The sequence below is a fragment of the Pseudophryne corroboree genome, chromosome 9, assembly GCF_028390025.1.
Source record: "Pseudophryne corroboree isolate aPseCor3 chromosome 9, aPseCor3.hap2, whole genome shotgun sequence".
NCBI lineage: Eukaryota > Metazoa > Chordata > Amphibia > Anura > Myobatrachidae > Pseudophryne > Pseudophryne corroboree.
This window is the reverse complement of record NC_086452.1, coordinates 303,106,721-303,123,889: the sequence shown is the minus strand read 5'-3', so window position 1 is coordinate 303,123,889 and position 17,169 is coordinate 303,106,721. Positions and strand designations below refer to the sequence as shown.

At 41.8% G+C, this 17,169-nt stretch overlaps 8 non-coding genes and 66 pseudogenes across 8 annotated transcripts; all 74 read right to left on the bottom strand.

The window, feature by feature from the left end:
• Window positions 1–99: 99 nt before the first annotated feature.
• Window positions 100–218, bottom strand: LOC134964167 (5S ribosomal RNA; annotated as a pseudogene).
• A 107-nt stretch (window positions 219–325) lies between these two features.
• Window positions 326–451, bottom strand: LOC134963116 (5S ribosomal RNA; annotated as a pseudogene).
• Window positions 452–780: 329 nt separating this feature from the next.
• On the bottom strand, window positions 781–899 carry LOC134961926 (5S ribosomal RNA; annotated as a pseudogene).
• Window positions 900–1,006: 107 nt separating this feature from the next.
• LOC134959087 (5S ribosomal RNA) lies at window positions 1,007–1,125 on the bottom strand (annotated as a pseudogene).
• A 107-nt stretch (window positions 1,126–1,232) lies between these two features.
• On the bottom strand, window positions 1,233–1,351 carry LOC134962034 (5S ribosomal RNA; annotated as a pseudogene).
• Window positions 1,352–1,458: 107 nt separating this feature from the next.
• Window positions 1,459–1,577, bottom strand: LOC134959671 (5S ribosomal RNA; annotated as a pseudogene).
• Window positions 1,578–1,684: 107 nt separating this feature from the next.
• Window positions 1,685–1,803, bottom strand: LOC134961627 (5S ribosomal RNA; annotated as a pseudogene).
• Window positions 1,804–1,910: 107 nt separating this feature from the next.
• On the bottom strand, window positions 1,911–2,029 carry LOC134961148 (5S ribosomal RNA; annotated as a pseudogene).
• A 107-nt stretch (window positions 2,030–2,136) lies between these two features.
• On the bottom strand, window positions 2,137–2,255 carry LOC134960509 (5S ribosomal RNA; annotated as a pseudogene).
• A 108-nt stretch (window positions 2,256–2,363) lies between these two features.
• LOC134964215 (5S ribosomal RNA) lies at window positions 2,364–2,482 on the bottom strand (annotated as a pseudogene).
• A 107-nt stretch (window positions 2,483–2,589) lies between these two features.
• Window positions 2,590–2,708, bottom strand: LOC134959634 (5S ribosomal RNA; annotated as a pseudogene).
• A 107-nt stretch (window positions 2,709–2,815) lies between these two features.
• LOC134961282 (5S ribosomal RNA) lies at window positions 2,816–2,934 on the bottom strand (annotated as a pseudogene).
• A 107-nt stretch (window positions 2,935–3,041) lies between these two features.
• On the bottom strand, window positions 3,042–3,160 carry LOC134963584 (5S ribosomal RNA; annotated as a pseudogene).
• A 107-nt stretch (window positions 3,161–3,267) lies between these two features.
• On the bottom strand, window positions 3,268–3,386 carry LOC134961099 (5S ribosomal RNA; annotated as a pseudogene).
• Window positions 3,387–3,493: 107 nt separating this feature from the next.
• Window positions 3,494–3,612, bottom strand: LOC134964581 (5S ribosomal RNA). The gene has a single exon (XR_010188228.1). It is a non-coding gene; the product is annotated as a 5S ribosomal RNA (ribosomal RNA).
• Window positions 3,613–3,719: 107 nt separating this feature from the next.
• LOC134960970 (5S ribosomal RNA) lies at window positions 3,720–3,838 on the bottom strand (annotated as a pseudogene).
• Window positions 3,839–3,944: 106 nt separating this feature from the next.
• Window positions 3,945–4,063, bottom strand: LOC134962314 (5S ribosomal RNA; annotated as a pseudogene).
• A 107-nt stretch (window positions 4,064–4,170) lies between these two features.
• Window positions 4,171–4,289, bottom strand: LOC134962115 (5S ribosomal RNA; annotated as a pseudogene).
• Window positions 4,290–4,396: 107 nt separating this feature from the next.
• Window positions 4,397–4,515, bottom strand: LOC134960434 (5S ribosomal RNA; annotated as a pseudogene).
• Window positions 4,516–4,622: 107 nt separating this feature from the next.
• LOC134960938 (5S ribosomal RNA) lies at window positions 4,623–4,741 on the bottom strand (annotated as a pseudogene).
• A 107-nt stretch (window positions 4,742–4,848) lies between these two features.
• LOC134961276 (5S ribosomal RNA) lies at window positions 4,849–4,967 on the bottom strand. The gene has a single exon (XR_010187878.1). It is a non-coding gene; the product is annotated as a 5S ribosomal RNA (ribosomal RNA).
• Window positions 4,968–5,074: 107 nt separating this feature from the next.
• On the bottom strand, window positions 5,075–5,193 carry LOC134961215 (5S ribosomal RNA; annotated as a pseudogene).
• A 107-nt stretch (window positions 5,194–5,300) lies between these two features.
• Window positions 5,301–5,419, bottom strand: LOC134962146 (5S ribosomal RNA; annotated as a pseudogene).
• Window positions 5,420–5,526: 107 nt separating this feature from the next.
• LOC134960293 (5S ribosomal RNA) lies at window positions 5,527–5,645 on the bottom strand (annotated as a pseudogene).
• Window positions 5,646–5,752: 107 nt separating this feature from the next.
• LOC134962091 (5S ribosomal RNA) lies at window positions 5,753–5,871 on the bottom strand (annotated as a pseudogene).
• Window positions 5,872–5,978: 107 nt separating this feature from the next.
• On the bottom strand, window positions 5,979–6,097 carry LOC134964166 (5S ribosomal RNA; annotated as a pseudogene).
• A 107-nt stretch (window positions 6,098–6,204) lies between these two features.
• LOC134961589 (5S ribosomal RNA) lies at window positions 6,205–6,330 on the bottom strand (annotated as a pseudogene).
• A 329-nt stretch (window positions 6,331–6,659) lies between these two features.
• On the bottom strand, window positions 6,660–6,778 carry LOC134961925 (5S ribosomal RNA; annotated as a pseudogene).
• A 107-nt stretch (window positions 6,779–6,885) lies between these two features.
• On the bottom strand, window positions 6,886–7,004 carry LOC134959086 (5S ribosomal RNA; annotated as a pseudogene).
• Window positions 7,005–7,111: 107 nt separating this feature from the next.
• On the bottom strand, window positions 7,112–7,230 carry LOC134962033 (5S ribosomal RNA; annotated as a pseudogene).
• A 107-nt stretch (window positions 7,231–7,337) lies between these two features.
• On the bottom strand, window positions 7,338–7,456 carry LOC134959669 (5S ribosomal RNA; annotated as a pseudogene).
• A 107-nt stretch (window positions 7,457–7,563) lies between these two features.
• LOC134961625 (5S ribosomal RNA) lies at window positions 7,564–7,682 on the bottom strand (annotated as a pseudogene).
• A 107-nt stretch (window positions 7,683–7,789) lies between these two features.
• On the bottom strand, window positions 7,790–7,908 carry LOC134961147 (5S ribosomal RNA; annotated as a pseudogene).
• Window positions 7,909–8,015: 107 nt separating this feature from the next.
• Window positions 8,016–8,134, bottom strand: LOC134960508 (5S ribosomal RNA; annotated as a pseudogene).
• Window positions 8,135–8,242: 108 nt separating this feature from the next.
• On the bottom strand, window positions 8,243–8,361 carry LOC134964213 (5S ribosomal RNA; annotated as a pseudogene).
• Window positions 8,362–8,468: 107 nt separating this feature from the next.
• LOC134959633 (5S ribosomal RNA) lies at window positions 8,469–8,587 on the bottom strand (annotated as a pseudogene).
• Window positions 8,588–8,694: 107 nt separating this feature from the next.
• On the bottom strand, window positions 8,695–8,813 carry LOC134961283 (5S ribosomal RNA; annotated as a pseudogene).
• Window positions 8,814–8,920: 107 nt separating this feature from the next.
• Window positions 8,921–9,039, bottom strand: LOC134962164 (5S ribosomal RNA; annotated as a pseudogene).
• Window positions 9,040–9,146: 107 nt separating this feature from the next.
• On the bottom strand, window positions 9,147–9,265 carry LOC134961098 (5S ribosomal RNA; annotated as a pseudogene).
• Window positions 9,266–9,372: 107 nt separating this feature from the next.
• On the bottom strand, window positions 9,373–9,491 carry LOC134964704 (5S ribosomal RNA). The gene has a single exon (XR_010188240.1). It is a non-coding gene; the product is annotated as a 5S ribosomal RNA (ribosomal RNA).
• Window positions 9,492–9,598: 107 nt separating this feature from the next.
• On the bottom strand, window positions 9,599–9,717 carry LOC134960968 (5S ribosomal RNA; annotated as a pseudogene).
• A 106-nt stretch (window positions 9,718–9,823) lies between these two features.
• On the bottom strand, window positions 9,824–9,942 carry LOC134961382 (5S ribosomal RNA; annotated as a pseudogene).
• A 107-nt stretch (window positions 9,943–10,049) lies between these two features.
• LOC134962114 (5S ribosomal RNA) lies at window positions 10,050–10,168 on the bottom strand (annotated as a pseudogene).
• A 107-nt stretch (window positions 10,169–10,275) lies between these two features.
• On the bottom strand, window positions 10,276–10,394 carry LOC134959795 (5S ribosomal RNA; annotated as a pseudogene).
• Window positions 10,395–10,501: 107 nt separating this feature from the next.
• On the bottom strand, window positions 10,502–10,620 carry LOC134960937 (5S ribosomal RNA; annotated as a pseudogene).
• A 107-nt stretch (window positions 10,621–10,727) lies between these two features.
• LOC134961289 (5S ribosomal RNA) lies at window positions 10,728–10,846 on the bottom strand. Its single transcript, XR_010187881.1, has one exon. It is a non-coding gene; the product is annotated as a 5S ribosomal RNA (ribosomal RNA).
• Window positions 10,847–10,953: 107 nt separating this feature from the next.
• LOC134961213 (5S ribosomal RNA) lies at window positions 10,954–11,072 on the bottom strand (annotated as a pseudogene).
• Window positions 11,073–11,179: 107 nt separating this feature from the next.
• Window positions 11,180–11,298, bottom strand: LOC134962145 (5S ribosomal RNA; annotated as a pseudogene).
• Window positions 11,299–11,405: 107 nt separating this feature from the next.
• LOC134960292 (5S ribosomal RNA) lies at window positions 11,406–11,524 on the bottom strand (annotated as a pseudogene).
• A 107-nt stretch (window positions 11,525–11,631) lies between these two features.
• Window positions 11,632–11,750, bottom strand: LOC134962090 (5S ribosomal RNA; annotated as a pseudogene).
• Window positions 11,751–11,857: 107 nt separating this feature from the next.
• On the bottom strand, window positions 11,858–11,976 carry LOC134963403 (5S ribosomal RNA; annotated as a pseudogene).
• A 107-nt stretch (window positions 11,977–12,083) lies between these two features.
• On the bottom strand, window positions 12,084–12,202 carry LOC134962655 (5S ribosomal RNA). Its single transcript, XR_010188051.1, has one exon. It is a non-coding gene; the product is annotated as a 5S ribosomal RNA (ribosomal RNA).
• Window positions 12,203–12,309: 107 nt separating this feature from the next.
• LOC134961533 (5S ribosomal RNA) lies at window positions 12,310–12,428 on the bottom strand (annotated as a pseudogene).
• A 107-nt stretch (window positions 12,429–12,535) lies between these two features.
• Window positions 12,536–12,654, bottom strand: LOC134961542 (5S ribosomal RNA; annotated as a pseudogene).
• A 107-nt stretch (window positions 12,655–12,761) lies between these two features.
• Window positions 12,762–12,880, bottom strand: LOC134960291 (5S ribosomal RNA; annotated as a pseudogene).
• Window positions 12,881–12,987: 107 nt separating this feature from the next.
• LOC134958948 (5S ribosomal RNA) lies at window positions 12,988–13,106 on the bottom strand. Its single transcript, XR_010187144.1, has one exon. It is a non-coding gene; the product is annotated as a 5S ribosomal RNA (ribosomal RNA).
• A 107-nt stretch (window positions 13,107–13,213) lies between these two features.
• LOC134964145 (5S ribosomal RNA) lies at window positions 13,214–13,332 on the bottom strand (annotated as a pseudogene).
• Window positions 13,333–13,439: 107 nt separating this feature from the next.
• LOC134963614 (5S ribosomal RNA) lies at window positions 13,440–13,558 on the bottom strand (annotated as a pseudogene).
• Window positions 13,559–13,665: 107 nt separating this feature from the next.
• LOC134960507 (5S ribosomal RNA) lies at window positions 13,666–13,784 on the bottom strand (annotated as a pseudogene).
• Window positions 13,785–13,891: 107 nt separating this feature from the next.
• LOC134960787 (5S ribosomal RNA) lies at window positions 13,892–14,010 on the bottom strand (annotated as a pseudogene).
• A 108-nt stretch (window positions 14,011–14,118) lies between these two features.
• LOC134963895 (5S ribosomal RNA) lies at window positions 14,119–14,237 on the bottom strand (annotated as a pseudogene).
• Window positions 14,238–14,344: 107 nt separating this feature from the next.
• LOC134959904 (5S ribosomal RNA) lies at window positions 14,345–14,463 on the bottom strand (annotated as a pseudogene).
• Window positions 14,464–14,570: 107 nt separating this feature from the next.
• LOC134960551 (5S ribosomal RNA) lies at window positions 14,571–14,689 on the bottom strand (annotated as a pseudogene).
• Window positions 14,690–14,796: 107 nt separating this feature from the next.
• On the bottom strand, window positions 14,797–14,915 carry LOC134960841 (5S ribosomal RNA; annotated as a pseudogene).
• Window positions 14,916–15,022: 107 nt separating this feature from the next.
• On the bottom strand, window positions 15,023–15,141 carry LOC134962924 (5S ribosomal RNA). The gene has a single exon (XR_010188075.1). It is a non-coding gene; the product is annotated as a 5S ribosomal RNA (ribosomal RNA).
• Window positions 15,142–15,248: 107 nt separating this feature from the next.
• LOC134960222 (5S ribosomal RNA) lies at window positions 15,249–15,367 on the bottom strand (annotated as a pseudogene).
• Window positions 15,368–15,475: 108 nt separating this feature from the next.
• On the bottom strand, window positions 15,476–15,594 carry LOC134961778 (5S ribosomal RNA; annotated as a pseudogene).
• A 107-nt stretch (window positions 15,595–15,701) lies between these two features.
• LOC134964257 (5S ribosomal RNA) lies at window positions 15,702–15,820 on the bottom strand (annotated as a pseudogene).
• A 107-nt stretch (window positions 15,821–15,927) lies between these two features.
• On the bottom strand, window positions 15,928–16,046 carry LOC134964573 (5S ribosomal RNA; annotated as a pseudogene).
• Window positions 16,047–16,152: 106 nt separating this feature from the next.
• On the bottom strand, window positions 16,153–16,271 carry LOC134963444 (5S ribosomal RNA; annotated as a pseudogene).
• A 107-nt stretch (window positions 16,272–16,378) lies between these two features.
• Window positions 16,379–16,497, bottom strand: LOC134960874 (5S ribosomal RNA; annotated as a pseudogene).
• Window positions 16,498–16,604: 107 nt separating this feature from the next.
• LOC134964697 (5S ribosomal RNA) lies at window positions 16,605–16,723 on the bottom strand. The gene has a single exon (XR_010188239.1). It is a non-coding gene; the product is annotated as a 5S ribosomal RNA (ribosomal RNA).
• Window positions 16,724–16,830: 107 nt separating this feature from the next.
• Window positions 16,831–16,939, bottom strand: LOC134958941 (5S ribosomal RNA; annotated as a pseudogene).
• Window positions 16,940–17,046: 107 nt separating this feature from the next.
• LOC134962835 (5S ribosomal RNA) lies at window positions 17,047–17,165 on the bottom strand (annotated as a pseudogene).
• Window positions 17,166–17,169: the final 4 nt, after the last annotated feature.

Sequence of the window (17,169 nt, the reverse complement as noted above, 5' to 3'; positions counted from 1 at the left end):
TGGTTTCTGGTAGAACTTTTCTACTTCTAACTACTGGTACATAAATGAATAAGATTGAAAATGGAATGCATCAACAGAACGGTGTTGGCAGTATAAAATTACCTACAGCACCTTGTATTCCCAGGTGGTCTCCCATCCAAGTACTAACCAGGCCCAATATTGCTTAGCTTTCTAGAACAGATGAGATTGGGCATATCCAGTGTGGTGTGGCTGTAGAGGAGCTTTGTGGTTTCTGTTAGAACTTTTCTACTTCTAACTACTGGTACATAAATGAATACATTTGAAAATGGAATGCATCAACAGAACGGTGTTGGCAGTATAAAAATACCTACAGCACTTTGTATTCCCAGGTGGTCTCCCACCCAAGTACTAACCAGGCCCAACACTACTTAGCTTCCAAGATCAGATGAGATATGAGATTGGGCATATACAGTGTGGTGTGGCTGTAGATGAGCTTTGTGGTTTCTGTTAGAACTTTTCTACTTCTAACTACTGGTACATAAATGAATAAGTTTGAAAATGGAATGCATCAACAGAACGGTGTTGGCAGTATAAAAAATACCTACAGCACCTTCTATTCCCAGGTGGTCTCCCATCAAAGTACTAACCAGGCCCAACACTGCTTAGCGTCCAAGATCAGATGACATTGGGCGTATCTGGTGTGGCTGTAGATGAGCTATGCGGTTTCTGTTAGAACTTTTCTACTTCTAACTACTGGTACATAAATGAATAAGTTTGAAAATGGAATGCATCAGCAGAACGGTGTTGGCAGTATAAAAATACCTACAGCACCTCGTATTCCCAGGTGGTCTCCCATCCAAGTACTAAATAGGCCCAACACTGCTTAGCTTCCAAGATCAGATGAGATTGGGCGTATACAGTGTGTTGTGGAAGTAGATTTGTTTTGCGGTTTCTGTTAGAACTTTTCTTCTTCTAACTACTGGTAAATAAATGAAAAAGTTTGAAAACAGAATACATCAACAGAACGATGTTGGCAGTATAAAAATACCTACAGCACCTTGCATTACCAGGTAATCTCCCATACAAGTACAAACCATGCCCAACACTGCTTAGTTTTCAAGATCAGATGAGATTGGGCGTATACAGTGTGGTGTGGCTGTAGATGAACTTTGCGTTTTCTGTTAGAACTTTTCAACTTCTAGCTACTGGTACATAAATGAATAAATTTGAAAATGGAATGCATCAACAGAATGGTGTTGGCAGTATAAAAATATGTGCAGCACCTTGCATTCCCTGGTGGTTTCCCATCCAAGTACTAACCAGGCCCAGCACAGCTTAGCTTCCAAGACCAGATGAGATTGGGCATGTCCAGTGTGGTGTGGCTGCAGATGAGCTTCGCAGTTTCTGATAGAACGTTTCTACTTCTAACTACTGGTACATAAATGAATACATTTGAAAATGGAATGCATCAAGAGAATGTTGTTAGCAGTATAAAAATACCTACAGCACCTTGTATTCCCAGGTGGTCTCCCATCCAAGTACTAACCAGGCCCAACACTGCTTAGCATTCAAGATCAGATGAGATTGGGCGTATCCAGTGTGGTGTGGCTGCAGATGAGCTTTGTGGTTTCTGTTAGAACTTTTCTACTTCTAACTACTGGTACATAAATGAAAAAGTTTGAAAATGGAATGCATCAACAGAACGGTGTTGGCAGTATAAAAACACCTACAGCACCTTGTATTACCAGGTAGTCTCCCATCTAAGTACTAACCAGGCCCAACACTGCTTAGCTTCCAAGATCAGATGAGATTGGGCACATCCCGTGTGGTGTGGCTGTAGATGAGGTTTGTGGTTTCTATTTGAACTTTTCTGCTTCTACCTCCTGGTACATAAATGAAAAAATTTGAAAATGGAATGCATCAACAGAACGGAGTTGGGAGTATAAAAATATCTGCAGCACCTTGCATTCCCAGGTGGTTTCCCATCCAAGTACTAACCAGGCCCAGCACAGCTTAGCTTCCAAGATCAGATGAGATTGGGCGTATCCAGTGTGGTGTGGCTGTACATAAGCTTTGTGGTTTCTGTTAGAACTTTTCTACTTCTAACTACTGGTACATAAATGAATAAGTTTGAAAATGGAATGCATCAACAGAACGGTGTTGGCAGTATAAAAATACCTACAGCACCTCGTATTCCCAGGTGGTATCCCATCCAAATACTAAATAGGCCCAACACTGCTTAGCTTCCAAGATCAGATGAGATTGGGCGTATACAGTGTGGTGTGGCAGTAGATTTGCTTTGCGGTTTCAGTTAGAACTTTTCTACTTCAAACTACTGGTAAACAAAATGAAAAAGTTTGATAATAGAATACATCAACAGAACGATGATGGCAGTGTAAAAAGACCTACAGCACCTTGTTTTCCCAGATGGACTCCCATCCAAGAACTAACCAAACCCAACACAGCTTAGCTTCCAAGGTCAGATGAGATTGGGCGGATCCAGTTTGGTGTTGCTGTAGATGAGCTTTGTGGTTTCTGTTAGAACTTTTCTACTTCTAACTACTGGTACATAAATGAATAAGTTTGAAAATGGAATGCATCAACAGAACGGTGTTGGCAGTATAAAAATACCTACAGCATCTTGTATTCCCAGGTGGTTTCCCATCCAAGTACTAACCTTGCCCAACACTGCTTAGCTTCCAAGATCAGATGAGATTGGGCGTATCCAGTGTGGTGTGGCTGTAGATGAGCTTTGTGGTTTCTGTTAGAACTTTTCTACTTCTAACTACTGGTACATTAATGAATACGTTTGAAAATGGAATGCATCAACAGAACGGTGTTGGCAGTATAAAAACACCTACAGCACCTTGTATTCCCAGGTATTCTCCCATCAAAGTACTAACCAAGCCCAACACTGCTTAGCTTCCAAGATCAGATGAGATTAGGCGTATCCAGTGTGGTGTGGCTGTAGATGAGCTTTGTGGTTTCTATTTGAACTTTTGTACTTCTAGCTACTGGTACATAAATGAAAATTTTTTAAAATGTAATGCATCAACAGAACGGCGTTGGCAGTATAAAAATATGTGCAGCACATTGCATTCCAAGGTGGTTTCCCATCCAAGTACTAACCAGGCCCAACACTGCTTAGTTTCCAAGATCAGATGAGATTGGGCGCATCCAGTGTGGTGTGGCTGTAGATGAGGTTTGTGGTTTCTATTTGAACTTTTCTACTTCTAGCTACTGGTACATAAATGAAAAAATTTGAAAATGGAATGCATCAACAGAACGGAGTAGGCAGTATAAAAATATGTGCAGCACCTTGCATTCCCAGGTAGTTTCCCATCCAAGTACTAACCAAGCCCAGCACAGCTTAGCTTCCAAGATCAGATGAGATTGGGCGTGTCCAGTGTGGTGTGGCTGCAGATGAGCTTTGCAGTTTCTGATAGAACTTTTCTACTTCTAGCTACAGGTACATAAATGAATAAGTTTGAAAATGGAATGCATCAACAGAACGGTGTTGGCAGTATAAAAATACCTACAGCACCTTGTATTCCCAGGTGGTTTCCCATCCAAGTACTAACCTGGCCCAACACTGCTTAGCTTCCAAGATCAGATGAGATTGGGCGTATCCAGTGTGGTGTGGCTGTAGATGAGCTTTGTGGTTTGTGTTAGAACTTTTCTACTTCTAACTACTGGTACATTAATGAATACGTTTGAAAATGGAATGCATCAACAGAACGGTGTTGGCAGTATAAAAACACCTACAGCACCTTGTATTCCCAGGTATTCTCCCATCCAAGTACTAACCAGGCCCAACACTGCTTAGCTTCCAAGATCAGATGAGATTGGGCGTACCCAATGTGGTGTGGCTGTAGATGAGCTTTGTGGTTTCTATTTGAACTTTTGTACTTCTAGCTACTGGAACATAAACGAAAATTTTTAAAATGTAATGCATCAACAGAACGGAGTTGGCAGTATAAAAATATGTGCAGTACCTTGCATTCCCAGGTGGTCTCCCATCCAAGTACTAACCGGGCCCAACACTGCTTAGCTTCCAAGGTCAGATGAGATTGGGCGGATCCAGTGTGGTGTTGCTGTAGATGAGCTTTGTGGTTTCTGTTAGAACTTTTCTACTTCTAACTACTGGTACATAAATGAACAGGTTTGAAAATGGAATTTATCAACAGAACGGTGATGGCAGTATAAAAAAACCTACAGCACCTTGTATTGCCAGGTAGTCTCCCATCCAAGTACTAACCAAGCCCAGCACTGCTTAGCTTTCAAGATCAGATGAGATTGGGCGTATCCAGTGTGGTGTGACTGCAGATGAGCTTTGTGGTTTCTGTTAGAACTTTTCTACTTCTAACTACTGGTACATAAATGAATAAGTTTGAAAATGGAATGCATCAACAGAATGGTGTTGGCAGTATAAAAATACCTACAGCACCTTGTATTCCCAGGTGTTCTCCCATCCAAGTACTAACCAGGCCCAACACTGCTTTGCTTCCAAGGTCAGATGAGATTGGGCGGATCCAGTGTGGTGTGGCTGTAGATGAGCTTTGTGGTTTCTGTTAGAACTTTTCTACTTCTAACTACTGGTACATAAATGAACATGTTTGAAAATGGAATACATCAACAGAACGGTGTTGGCAGTATAAAAAGACCTACAGTACCTTGTATTCCCAGGTGGTCTCCCATCCAAGTACTAACCAAGCCCAGCACTGCTTAGCTTCCAAGATCAGATGAGCTTGGGCGTATACAGTATGGTGTGGCTGCAGATGAGCTTTGTGGTTTCTGTTAGAACTTTTCTACTTCTAACTACTGGTACATAAATGAATAAGTTTGAAAATGTAATGCATCAACAGAACGGTGTTGGCAGTATAAAAATACCTACAGCACCTTGTATTCCCAAGTGGTTTCCCATTCAAGTACTAACCAGGCCCAACACTGCTTAGCTTCCAAGATCAGATGAGATTGGGCGTATCCAGTGTGGTGTGGCTGTAGATGAGCTTTGTGGTTTCTGTTAGAACTTTTCTACTTCTAACTACTGGTACATTAATGAATACGTTTGAAAATGGAATGCATCAACAGAACGGTGTTGGCAGTATAAAAACACCTACAGCACCTTGTATTCCCAGGTATTCTCCCATCCAAGTACTAACCAGACCCAACACTGCTTAGCTTCCAAGATCAGATGAGATTGGGCGTATCCAGTGTGGTGTGGCTATAGATGAGCTTTGTGGTTTCTATTTGAACTTTTGTACTTCTAGCTACTGGTACATAAATGAAATTTTTTTAAAATGTAATGCATCAACAGAACAGAGTTGGCAGTATAACAATATGTGCAGCACCTTGCATTCCCAGGTGGTTTCCCATCCAAGTACTAACCAGGCCCAACACTGCTTAGCTTCCAAGATAAGATGAGATTGGGCGCATCCAGTGTGGTGTGGCTGTAGATGAGGTTTGTTGTTTCTATTTGAACTTTTCTACTTCTAGCTACTGGTACATAAATGAAAAAAATTGAAAATGGAATGCATCAACAGAACGGAGTTGGCAGTATAAAAATATGTGCAGCACCTTGCATTCCCAGGTGGTTTCCCATCCAAGTACTAACCAAGCCCAGCACAGCTTAGCTTCCAAGATCAGATGAGATTGGGCGTGTCCAGTGTGGTGTGGCTGCAGATGAGCTTTGCAGTTTCTGATAGAACTTTTCTACTTCTAGCTACAGGTACATAAATGAATAAGTTTGAAAATGGAATGCATCAACAGAACGGTGTTGGCAGTATAAAAATACCTACAGCACCTTGTATTCCAAGGTGTGCTCCCATCCAAGTACTAACCAGGCCCAACACTGCTTAGCTTCCAAGGTCAGATGAGATTGGGCGGATCAAGTGTGGTGTGGCTGTAGATGAGCGTTGTGGTTTCTGTTAGAACTTTTCTACTTCTAACTACTGGTACATAAATGAATAAGATTGAAAATGGAATGCATCAACAGAACGGTGTTGGCAGTATAAAATTACCTACAGCACCTTGTATTCCCAGGTGGTCTCCCATCCAAGTACTAACCAGGCCCAATATTGCTTAGCTTTCTAGAACAGATGAGATTGGGCATATCCAGTGTGGTGTGGCTGTAGAGGAGCTTTGTGGTTTCTGTTAGAACTTTTCTACTTCTAACTACTGGTACATAAATGAATACATTTGAAAATGGAATGCATCAACAGAACGGTGTTGGCAGTATAAAAATACCTACAGCACCTTGTATTCCCAGGTGGTCTCCCACCCAAGTACTAACCAGGCCCAACACTACTTAGCTTCCAAGATCAGATGAGATATGAGATTGGGCATATACAGTGTGGTGTGGCTGTAGATGAGCTTTGTGGTTTCTGTTAGAACTTTTCTACTTCTAACTACTGGTACATAAATGAATAAGTTTGAAAATGGAATGCATCAACAGAACGGTGTTGGCAGTATAAAAAATACCTACAGCACCTTCTATTCCCAGGTGGTCTCCCATCAAAGTACTAACCAGGCCCAACACTGCTTAGCGTCCAAGATCAGATGACATTGGGCGTATCTGGTGTGGCTGTAGATGAGCTATGCGGTTTCTGTTAGAACTTTTCTACTTCTAACTACTGGTACATAAATGAATAAGTTTGAAAATGGAATGCATCAGCAGAACGGTGTTGGCAGTATAAAAATACCTACAGCACCTCGTATTCCCAGGTGGTCTCCCATCCAAGTACTAAATAGGCCCAACACTGCTTAGCTTCCAAGATCAGATGAGATTGGGCGTATACAGTGTGTTGTGGAAGTAGATTTGTTTTGCGGTTTCTGTTAGAACTTTTCTTCTTCTAACTACTGGTAAATAAATGAAAAAGTTTGAAAACAGAATACATCAACAGAACGATGTTGGCAGTATAAAAATACCTACAGCACCTTGCATTACCAGGTAATCTCCCATACAAGTACAAACCATGCCCAACACTGCTTAGTTTTCAAGATCAGATGAGATTGGGCGTATACAGTGTGGTGTGGCTGTAGATGAACTTTGCGGTTTCTGTTAGAACTTTTCAACTTCTAGCTACTGGTACATAAATGAATAAATTTGAAAATGGAATGCATCAACAGAATGGTGTTGGCAGTATAAAAATATGTGCAGCACCTTGCATTCCCTGGTGGTTTCCCATCCAAGTACTAACCAGGCCCAGCACAGCTTAGCTTCCAAGACCAGATGAGATTGGGCATGTCCAGTGTGGTGTGGCTGCAGATGAGCTTCGCAGTTTCTGATAGAACGTTTCTACTTCTAACTACTGGTACATAAATGAATACATTTGAAAATGGAATGCATCAAGAGAATGTTGTTAGCAGTATAAAAATACCTACAGCACCTTGTATTCCCAGGTGGTCTCCCATCCAAGTACTAACCAGGCCCAACACTGCTTAGCATTCAAGATCAGATGAGATTGGGCGTATCCAGTGTGGTGTGGCTGCAGATGAGCTTTGTGGTTTCTGTTAGAACTTTTCTACTTCTAACTACTGGTACATAAATGAAAAAGTTTGAAAATGGAATGCATCAACAGAACGGTGTTGGCAGTATAAAAACACCTACAGCACCTTGTATTACCAGGTAGTCTCCCATCTAAGTACTAACCAGGCCCAACACTGCTTAGCTTCCAAGATCAGATGAGATTGGGCACATCCCGTGTGGTGTGGCTGTAGATGAGGTTTGTGGTTTCTATTTGAACTTTTCTGCTTCTACCTCCTGGTACATAAATGAAAAAATTTGAAAATGGAATGCATCAACAGAACGGAGTTGGGAGTATAAAAATATCTGCAGCACCTTGCATTCCCAGGTGGTTTCCCATCCAAGTACTAACCAGGCCCAGCACAGCTTAGCTTCCAAGATCAGATGAGATTGGGCGTATCCAGTGTGGTGTGGCTGTACATAAGCTTTGTGGTTTCTGTTAGAACTTTTCTACTTCTAACTACTGGTACATAAATGAATAAGTTTGAAAATGGAATGCATCAACAGAACGGTGTTGGCAGTATAAAAATACCTACAGCACCTCGTATTCCCAGGTGGTATCCCATCCAAATACTAAATAGGCCCAACACTGCTTAGCTTCCAAGATCAGATGAGATTGGGCGTATACAGTGTGGTGTGGCAGTAGATTTGCTTTGCGGTTTCAGTTAGAACTTTTCTACTTCAAACTACTGGTAAACAAAATGAAAAAGTTTGATAATAGAATACATCAACAGAACGATGATGGCAGTGTAAAAAGACCTACAGCACCTTGTTTTCCCAGATGGACTCCCATCCAAGAACTAACCAAACCCAACACAGCTTAGCTTCCAAGGTCAGATGAGATTGGGCGGATCCAGTTTGGTGTTGCTGTAGATGAGCTTTGTGGTTTCTGTTAGAACTTTTCTACTTCTAACTACTGGTACATAAATGAATAAGTTTGAAAATGGAATGCATCAACAGAACGGTGTTGGCAGTATAAAAATACCTACAGCATCTTGTATTCCCAGGTGGTTTCCCATCCAAGTACTAACCTTGCCCAACACTGCTTAGCTTCCAAGATCAGATGAGATTGGGCGTATCCAGTGTGGTGTGGCTGTAGATGAGCTTTGTGGTTTCTGTTAGAACTTTTCTACTTCTAACTACTGGTACATTAATGAATACGTTTGAAAATGGAATGCATCAACAGAACGGTGTTGGCAGTATAAAAACACCTACAGCACCTTGTATTCCCAGGTATTCTCCCATCAAAGTACTAACCAAGCCCAACACTGCTTAGCTTCCAAGATCAGATGAGATTAGGCGTATCCAGTGTGGTGTGGCTGTAGATGAGCTTTGTGGTTTCTATTTGAACTTTTGTACTTCTAGCTACTGGTACATAAATGAAAATTTTTTAAAATGTAATGCATCAACAGAACGGCGTTGGCAGTATAAAAATATGTGCAGCACCTTGCATTCCAAGGTGGTTTCCCATCCAAGTACTAACCAGGCCCAACACTGCTTAGTTTCCAAGATCAGATGAGATTGGGCGCATCCAGTGTGGTGTGGCTGTAGATGAGGTTTGTGGTTTCTATTTGAACTTTTCTACTTCTAGCTACTGGTACATAAATGAAAAAATTTGAAAATGGAATGCATCAACAGAACGGAGTAGGCAGTATAAAAATATGTGCAGCACCTTGCATTCCCAGGTAGTTTCCCATCCAAGTACTAACCAAGCCCAGCACAGCTTAGCTTCCAAGATCAGATGAGATTGGGCGTGTCCAGTGTGGTGTGGCTGCAGATGAGCTTTGCAGTTTCTGATAGAACTTTTCTACTTCTAGCTACAGGTACATAAATGAATAAGTTTGAAAATGGAATGCATCAACAGAACGGTGTTGGCAGTATAAAAATACCTACAGCACCTTGTATTCCCAGGTGGTTTCCCATCCAAGTACTAACCTGGCCCAACACTGCTTAGCTTCCAAGATCAGATGAGATTGGGCGTATCCAGTGTGGTGTGGCTGTAGATGAGCTTTGTGGTTTGTGTTAGAACTTTTCTACTTCTAACTACTGGTACATTAATGAATACGTTTGAAAATGGAATGCATCAACAGAACGGTGTTGGCAGTATAAAAACACCTACAGCACCTTGTATTCCCAGGTATTCTCCCATCCAAGTACTAACCAGGCCCAACACTGCTTAGCTTCCAAGATCAGATGAGATTGGGCGTACCCAATGTGGTGTGGCTGTAGATGAGCTTTGTGGTTTCTATTTGAACTTTTGTACTTCTAGCTACTGGAACATAAACGAAAATTTTTAAAATGTAATGCATCAACAGAACGGAGTTGGCAGTATAAAAATATGTGCAGCACCTTGCATTCCCAGGTGGTCTCCCATCCAAGTACTAACCGGGCCCAACACTGCTTAGCTTCCAAGGTCAGATGAGATTGGGCGGATCCAGTGTGGTGTTGCTGTAGATGAGCTTTGTGGTTTCTGTTAGAACTTTTCTACTTCTAACTACTGGTACATAAATGAACAGGTTTGAAAATGGAATTTATCAACAGAACGGTGATGGCAGTATAAAAAAACCTACAGCACCTTGTATTGCCAGGTAGTCTCCCATCCAAGTACTAACCAAGCCCAGCACTGCTTAGCTTTCAAGATCAGATGAGATTGGGCGTATCCAGTGTGGTGTGACTGCAGATGAGCTTTGTGGTTTCTGTTAGAACTTTTCTACTTCTAACTACTGGTACATAAATGAATAAGTTTGAAAATGGAATGCATCAACAGAATGGTGTTGGCAGTATAAAAATACCTACAGCACCTTGTATTCCCAGGTGTTCTCCCATCCAAGTACTAACCAGGCCCAACACTGCTTAGCTTCCAAGGTCAGATGAGATTGGGCGGATCCAGTGTGGTGTGGCTGTAGATGAGCTTTGTGGTTTCTGTTAGAACTTTTCTACTTCTAACTACTGGTACATAAATGAACATGTTTGAAAATGGAATACATCAACAGAACGGTGTTGGCAGTATAAAAAGACCTACAGTACCTTGTATTCCCAGGTGGTCTCCCATCCAAGTACTAACCAAGCCCAGCACTGCTTAGCTTCCAAGATCAGATGAGCTTGGGCGTATACAGTATGGTGTGGCTGCAGATGAGCTTTGTGGTTTCTGTTAGAACTTTTCTACTTCTAACTACTGGTACATAAATGAATAAGTTTGAAAATGTAATGCATCAACAGAACGGTGTTGGCAGTATAAAAATACCTACAGCACCTTGTATTCCCAAGTGGTTTCCCATTCAAGTACTAACCAGGCCCAACACTGCTTAGCTTCCAAGATCAGATGAGATTGGGCGTATCCAGTGTGGTGTGGCTGTAGATGAGCTTTGTGGTTTCTGTTAGAACTTTTCTACTTCTAACTACTGGTACATTAATGAATACGTTTGAAAATGGAATGCATCAACAGAACGGTGTTGGCAGTATAAAAACACCTACAGCACCTTGTATTCCCAGGTATTCTCCCATCCAAGTACTAACCAGACCCAACACTGCTTAGCTTCCAAGATCAGATGAGATTGGGCGTATCCAGTGTGGTGTGGCTATAGATGAGCTTTGTGGTTTCTATTTGAACTTTTGTACTTCTAGCTACTGGTACATAAATGAAATTTTTTTAAAATGTAATGCATCAACAGAACAGAGTTGGCAGTATAACAATATGTGCAGCACCTTGCATTCCCAGGTGGTTTCCCATCCAAGTACTAACCAGGCCCAACACTGCTTAGCTTCCAAGATAAGATGAGATTGGGCGCATCCAGTGTGGTGTGGCTGTAGATGAGGTTTGTTGTTTCTATTTGAACTTTTCTACTTCTAGCTACTGGTACATAAATGAAAAAAATTGAAAATGGAATGCATCAACAGAACGGAGTTGGCAGTATAAAAATATGTGCAGCACCTTGCATTCCCAGGTGGTTTCCCATCCAAGTACTAACCAAGCCCAGCACAGCTTAGCTTCCAAGATCAGATGAGATTGGGCGTGTCCAGTGTGGTGTGGCTGCAGATGAGCTTTGCAGTTTCTGATAGAACTTTTCTACTTCTAGCTACAGGTACATAAATGAATAAGTTTGAAAATGGAATGCATCAACAGAACGGTGTTGGCAGTATAAAAATACCTACAGCACCTTGTATTCCAAGGTGTGCTCCCATCCAAGTACTAACCAGGCCCAACACTGCTTAGCTTCCAAGGTCAGATGAGATTGGGCGGATCAAGTGTGGTGTGGCTGTAGATGAGCGTTGTGGTTTCTGTTAGAACTTTTCTACTTCTAACTACTGGTACATAAATGAACATGTTTGAAAATGGAATACATCAACAGAACGGTGTTGGCAGTATTAAAAGACCTACAGTACCTTGTATTCCCAGGTGGTCTCCCATCCAAGTACTAACCAAGCCAAGCACTGCTTAGCTTCCAAGATCAGATGAGCTTGGGCGTACACAGTATGGTGTGGCTGCAGATGAGCATTGTGGTTTCTGTTAGAACTTTTCTACTTCTAACTACTGGTACATAAATGAATAAGTTTGAAAATGGAATGCATCAACAGAACGGTGTTGGCAGTATAAAAGTACCTACAGCACCTCGTATTCCCAAGTGGTTTCCCATCCAAGTACTAACCTGGCCCAACACTGCTTAGCTTCCAAGATCAGATGAGATTGGGCGTATCCAGTGTGGTGTGTCTGTAGATGAGCTTTGTGGTTTCTGTTAGAACTTTTCTATTTCTAACTACTGGTACATTAATGAATACGTTTGAAAATGGAATGCATCAACAGAACGGTGTTGGCAGTATAAAAACACCTACAGCACCTTGTATTCCCAGGTATTCTCCCATCCAAGTACTAACCAGGCCCAACACTGCTTAGCTTCCAATGTCAGATGAGATTGGGCGTATCCAGTGTGGTGTGGCTGTAGATGAGCTTTGTGGTTTCTATTTGAACTTTTGTACTTCTAGCTACTGGTACATAAATGAATTTTTTTTAAAATGTAATGCATCAACAGAACGGAGTTGGCAGTATAACAATATGTGCAGCACCTTGCATTCCCAGGTGGTTTCCCATCCAAGTACTAACCAGGCCCAACACTGCTTAGCTTCCAAGATCAGATGAGATTGGGCGCATCCAGTGTGGTGTTGCTGTAGAGAAGGTTTGTGGTTTCTATTTGAACTTTTCTACTTCTAGCTACTGGTACATAAATGAAAAAATTTGAAAATGGAATGCATCAACAGAACGGAGTTGGCAGTATAAAAATATGTGCAGCACCTTGCATTCCCAGGTGGTTTCCCATCCAAGTACTAACCAAGCCCAGCACAGCTTAGCTTCCAAGATCAGATGAGATTGGGCGTGTCCAGTGTGGTGTGGCTGCAGATGAGCTTTGCAGTTTCTGATAGAACTTTTCAACTTCTAGCTACAGGTACATAAATGAATAAGTTTGAAAATGGAATGCATCAACAGAACGGTGTTGGCAGTATAAAAATTCCTACAGCACCTTGTATTCCCAGGTAGTTTCCCATCCAAGTACTAACCTGGCCCAACACTGCTTAGCTTCCAAGATCAGATGAGATTGGGCGTATCCAGTGTGGTGTGGCTGTAGATGAGCTTTGTGGTTTCTGTTAGAACTTTTCTACTTCTAAATACTGGTACATAAATGAAAGAATTTGAAAATGGAATGCATCAACAGAACGGTGTTGGCAGTATCAAAATTCCTACAGCACCTTGCATTCCCAGGTGGTCTCCCATCAAAGTACTAACCAGACTCAACACTGCTTAGCTTCCAAGATCAGATGAGTTTGGGAGTTTCCAGCGTTGTGTAGCTGTAGATGAGATTTGTGGTTTCTTTTAGAACTTTTCAACTTCTAGCTACTGGTACATAAATGAAAAAATTTGAAAATGGAATGCATCAACAGAACGGAGTTGGCAGTATAAAAATATGTGCAGCACCTTGCATTCCCAGGTGGTTTCCCATCCAAGTACTAAACAGGCCCAGCACAGCTTGGCTTCCAAGATTAGATGAGATTGGGCATATCCAGTGTGGTGTGGCTGTACAAAAGCATTGTGGTTTCTGTTAGAACTTTTCTACTTCTAACTACTGGTACATAAATGAATAAGTTTAAAAATGGAATGCATCAACAGAACGGTGTTGGCAGTATAAAAATACCTACAGCACCTCGTATTCCCAGGTGGTATCCCATCCAAATACTAAATAGGCCCAACACTGCTTAGCTTCCAAGATCAGATGAGATTGGGCGTATACAGTGTGGTGTGGCAGTAGATTTGCTTTGCGGTTTCAGTTAGAACTTTTCTACTTCTAACTACTGGTAAATAAATGAAAAAGTTTGATAATAGAATACATCAACAGAACGGTGTTGGCAGTATAAAAATACCTGCAGCGCCTTGTATTCCCAGGTGGTCTCCCATCCAAGTACTAACCAGGCCCAACACTGCTTAGCTTCCAAGGTCAGATGAGATTGGGCGGATCCAGTGTGGTGTGGCTGTGGATGAGCTTTGCGGTTTCTGTTAAAACCTTTTCTACTTCTAACTATTGGTACATTAATGAATACATTTGAAAATGGAATGCATCAACAGAACGGTGTTGGCAGTATAAAAACACTTACAGCACCTTGTATTCCCAGGTATTCTCCCATCCAAGTACTAACCAGGCCCAACACTGCTTAGCTTCCACGATCAGATGAGATTGGCCGTATCCAGTGTGGTGTGGCTGTAGATGAGCTTTGTGGTTTCTATTTGAACTTTTGTACTTCTAGCTACTGGTACATAAATGAAATTTTTTTAAAATGTAATGCATCAACAGAACGGAGTTGGCAGTATAAAAATATGTGCAGCACCTTGCATTCCCAGGTGGTTTCCCATCCAAGTACTAACCAGGCCCAGCACAGCTTAGCTTCCAAGATCAGATGAGATTGGGCGTGTCCAGTGTGGTGTGGCTGCAGATGAGCTTTGCAGTTTCTGATAGAACTTTTCTACTTCTAGCTACTGGTACATAAATGAATAAGTTTGAAAATGTAATGCATCAACAGAACGGTGTTGGCAGTATAAAAATACCTACAGCACTTTCTATTCCCAGGCGGTCTCCCATCCAAGTAGTAAACAGACCCAACACTGCTTAGCTACCAAGATCAGATGAGATTGGGTGTATCCAGTGTGGTGTGGCTGTAGATGAGCTTTGCGGTTTCTATTTGAACTTTTCTACATCAAGCTACTGGTACATAAATGAAATTTTTTTAAAATGTAATGCATCAACAGAACGGAGTTGGCAGTATAAATATATGTGCAGCACCTTGCATTCCCAGGTGGTTTCCCATCCAAGTACTAACCAGGCCCAGCACAGCTTAGCTTCCAAAATCAGATGAGATTGGGCGTGTCCAGTGTGGTGTGGCTGCAGATGAGCTTTGTGGTTTCTGTTAGAACTTTTCTACTTCTAACTACTGGTACATAAATAAACAGGTTTGAAAATGGAATACATCAACAGAACGGTGTTGGCAGTATAAAAAGACCTACAGCACCTTGTATTCCCAGGTGGTCTCCCATCCAAGTACTAACCAAGCCCAGCACTGCTTAGCTTCCAAGATCAGATGAGATTGGCCGTATCCAGTGTGGTGTGGCTGTAGATGAGCTATGTGGTTTCTGTTAGAACTTTTCTACTTCTAACTACTGGTACATAAATGAATAAGTTTGAAAATGGAATGCATCAACAGAACGGTGTTGGCAGTATAAAAATACCTGCAGCACCTTGTATTCCCAGGTGGTCTCCCATCCAAGTACTAACCAGGCCCAACACTGCTTAGCTTCCAAGGTCAGATGAGATTGGGCGGATCCAGTGTGGTGTGGCTGTGGATGAGATTTGCGGTTTCTGTTAAAACCTTTTCTACTTCTAACTACTGGTACATTAATGAATACATTTGAAAATGGAATGCATCAACAGAACGGTGTTGGCAGTATAAAAACACCTACAGCACCTTGTATTCCCAGGTATTCTCCCATCCAAGTACTAACCAGGCCCAACACTGCTTAGCTTCCAAGATCAGATGAGATTGGCCGTATCCAGTGTGGTGTGGCTGCAGATGAGCTTTGCCGTTTCTGATAGAACTTTTCTACTTCTAGATACTGGTACATAAAAGAATAAGTATGAAAATGGAATGCATCAACAGAACGGAGTTGGCAGTATAAAAATACATACAGCACCTCGTATTCCCAGGTGGTCTCCCATCCAAGTACTAAATAGGCCCAACACTGCTTAGCTTCCAAGATCAGATGAGATTGGGCGTATACAGTGTGTTGTGGAAGGAGATTTGCTTTGCGGTTTCTGTTAGAACTTTTCTTCTTCTAACTACTGGTAAATAAATGAAAAAGTTTGAAAATAGAATACATCAACAGAACGATGTTGGCAGTATAAAAATACCTACAGCACCTTGCATTACCAGGTGGTCTCCCATACAAGTACAAACCATTCCCAACACTGCTTAGTTTTCAAGATCAGATGAGATTGGGAATATCCAGTGTGGTGTGGCTGTAGATGAACTTTGCGGTTTCTGTTAGAACTTTTCAACTTCTAGCTACTGGTACATAAATGAAAAAATTGAAAATGGAATGCATCAACAGAACGGAGTTGGCAGTATAAAAATATCTGCAGCACCGTGCATTCCCAGGTGGTTTCCCATCCAAGTACTAACCAGGCCCAGCACAGCTTAGTTTCCAAGATCAGATGAGATTGGGCATATCCAGTGTGGTGTGTCTGTACATAAGCTTTGTGGTTTCTGTTAGAACTTTTCTACTTCTAACTACTGGTACATAAATGAATAAGTTTGAAAATGGAATGCATCAACAGAACGGTGTTGGCAGTATAAAAAGACCTACAGCACCTTGTATTCCCAGGTGGTCTCCCATCCAAGTACTAACCAAGCCCAGCACTGCTTAGCTTCCAAGACCAGATGAGATTGGGCATGTCCAGCGTGGTGGGGCTGCAGATGAGCTTTGCAGTTTCTGATAGAACTTTTCTACTTCTAACTACTGGTAAATAAATGAAAAAGTTTGATAATAGATAACATCAACAGAACGATGTTGGCAGTATAAAAATACCTACAGCACCCTGTATTCCCAGGTGGTCTCCCATCCAAGTACTAACCAGGCCCAACACTGCTTGGCTTCCAAGATCAGATGAGATTGGGCGGATCCAGTATGGTGTGGCTGTAGATGAGCTTTGTGGTTTCTGTTAGAACTTTTCTACTTCTAACTACTGGTACATTAATGAATACGTTTGAAAATGGAATGCATCAACAGAACGGTGTTGGCAGTATAAAAACACCTACAGCACCTTGTATTCCCCCATCCAAGCACTAACCAGGCCCAACACTGCTTAGCTTCCAAGATCAGATGAGATTGGGCATATCCAGTGTGGTGTAGCTGTAGATGAGCTTTGTGGTTTCTATTTAAACTTTTGTACTTCTAGCTACTGGTACATAAATGAATTTTTTTTAAAATGTAATGCATCAACAGAACTGAGTTGGCAGTATAAAAATATGTGCAGCACCTTGCATTCCCAGGTGGTTTCCCATCCAAGTACTAACCAGGCCAAGCACAATTTAGCTTCCAAGATCAGATGAGATTGGGCGTGTCCAGTGTGGTGTGGCTGCAGATGAGC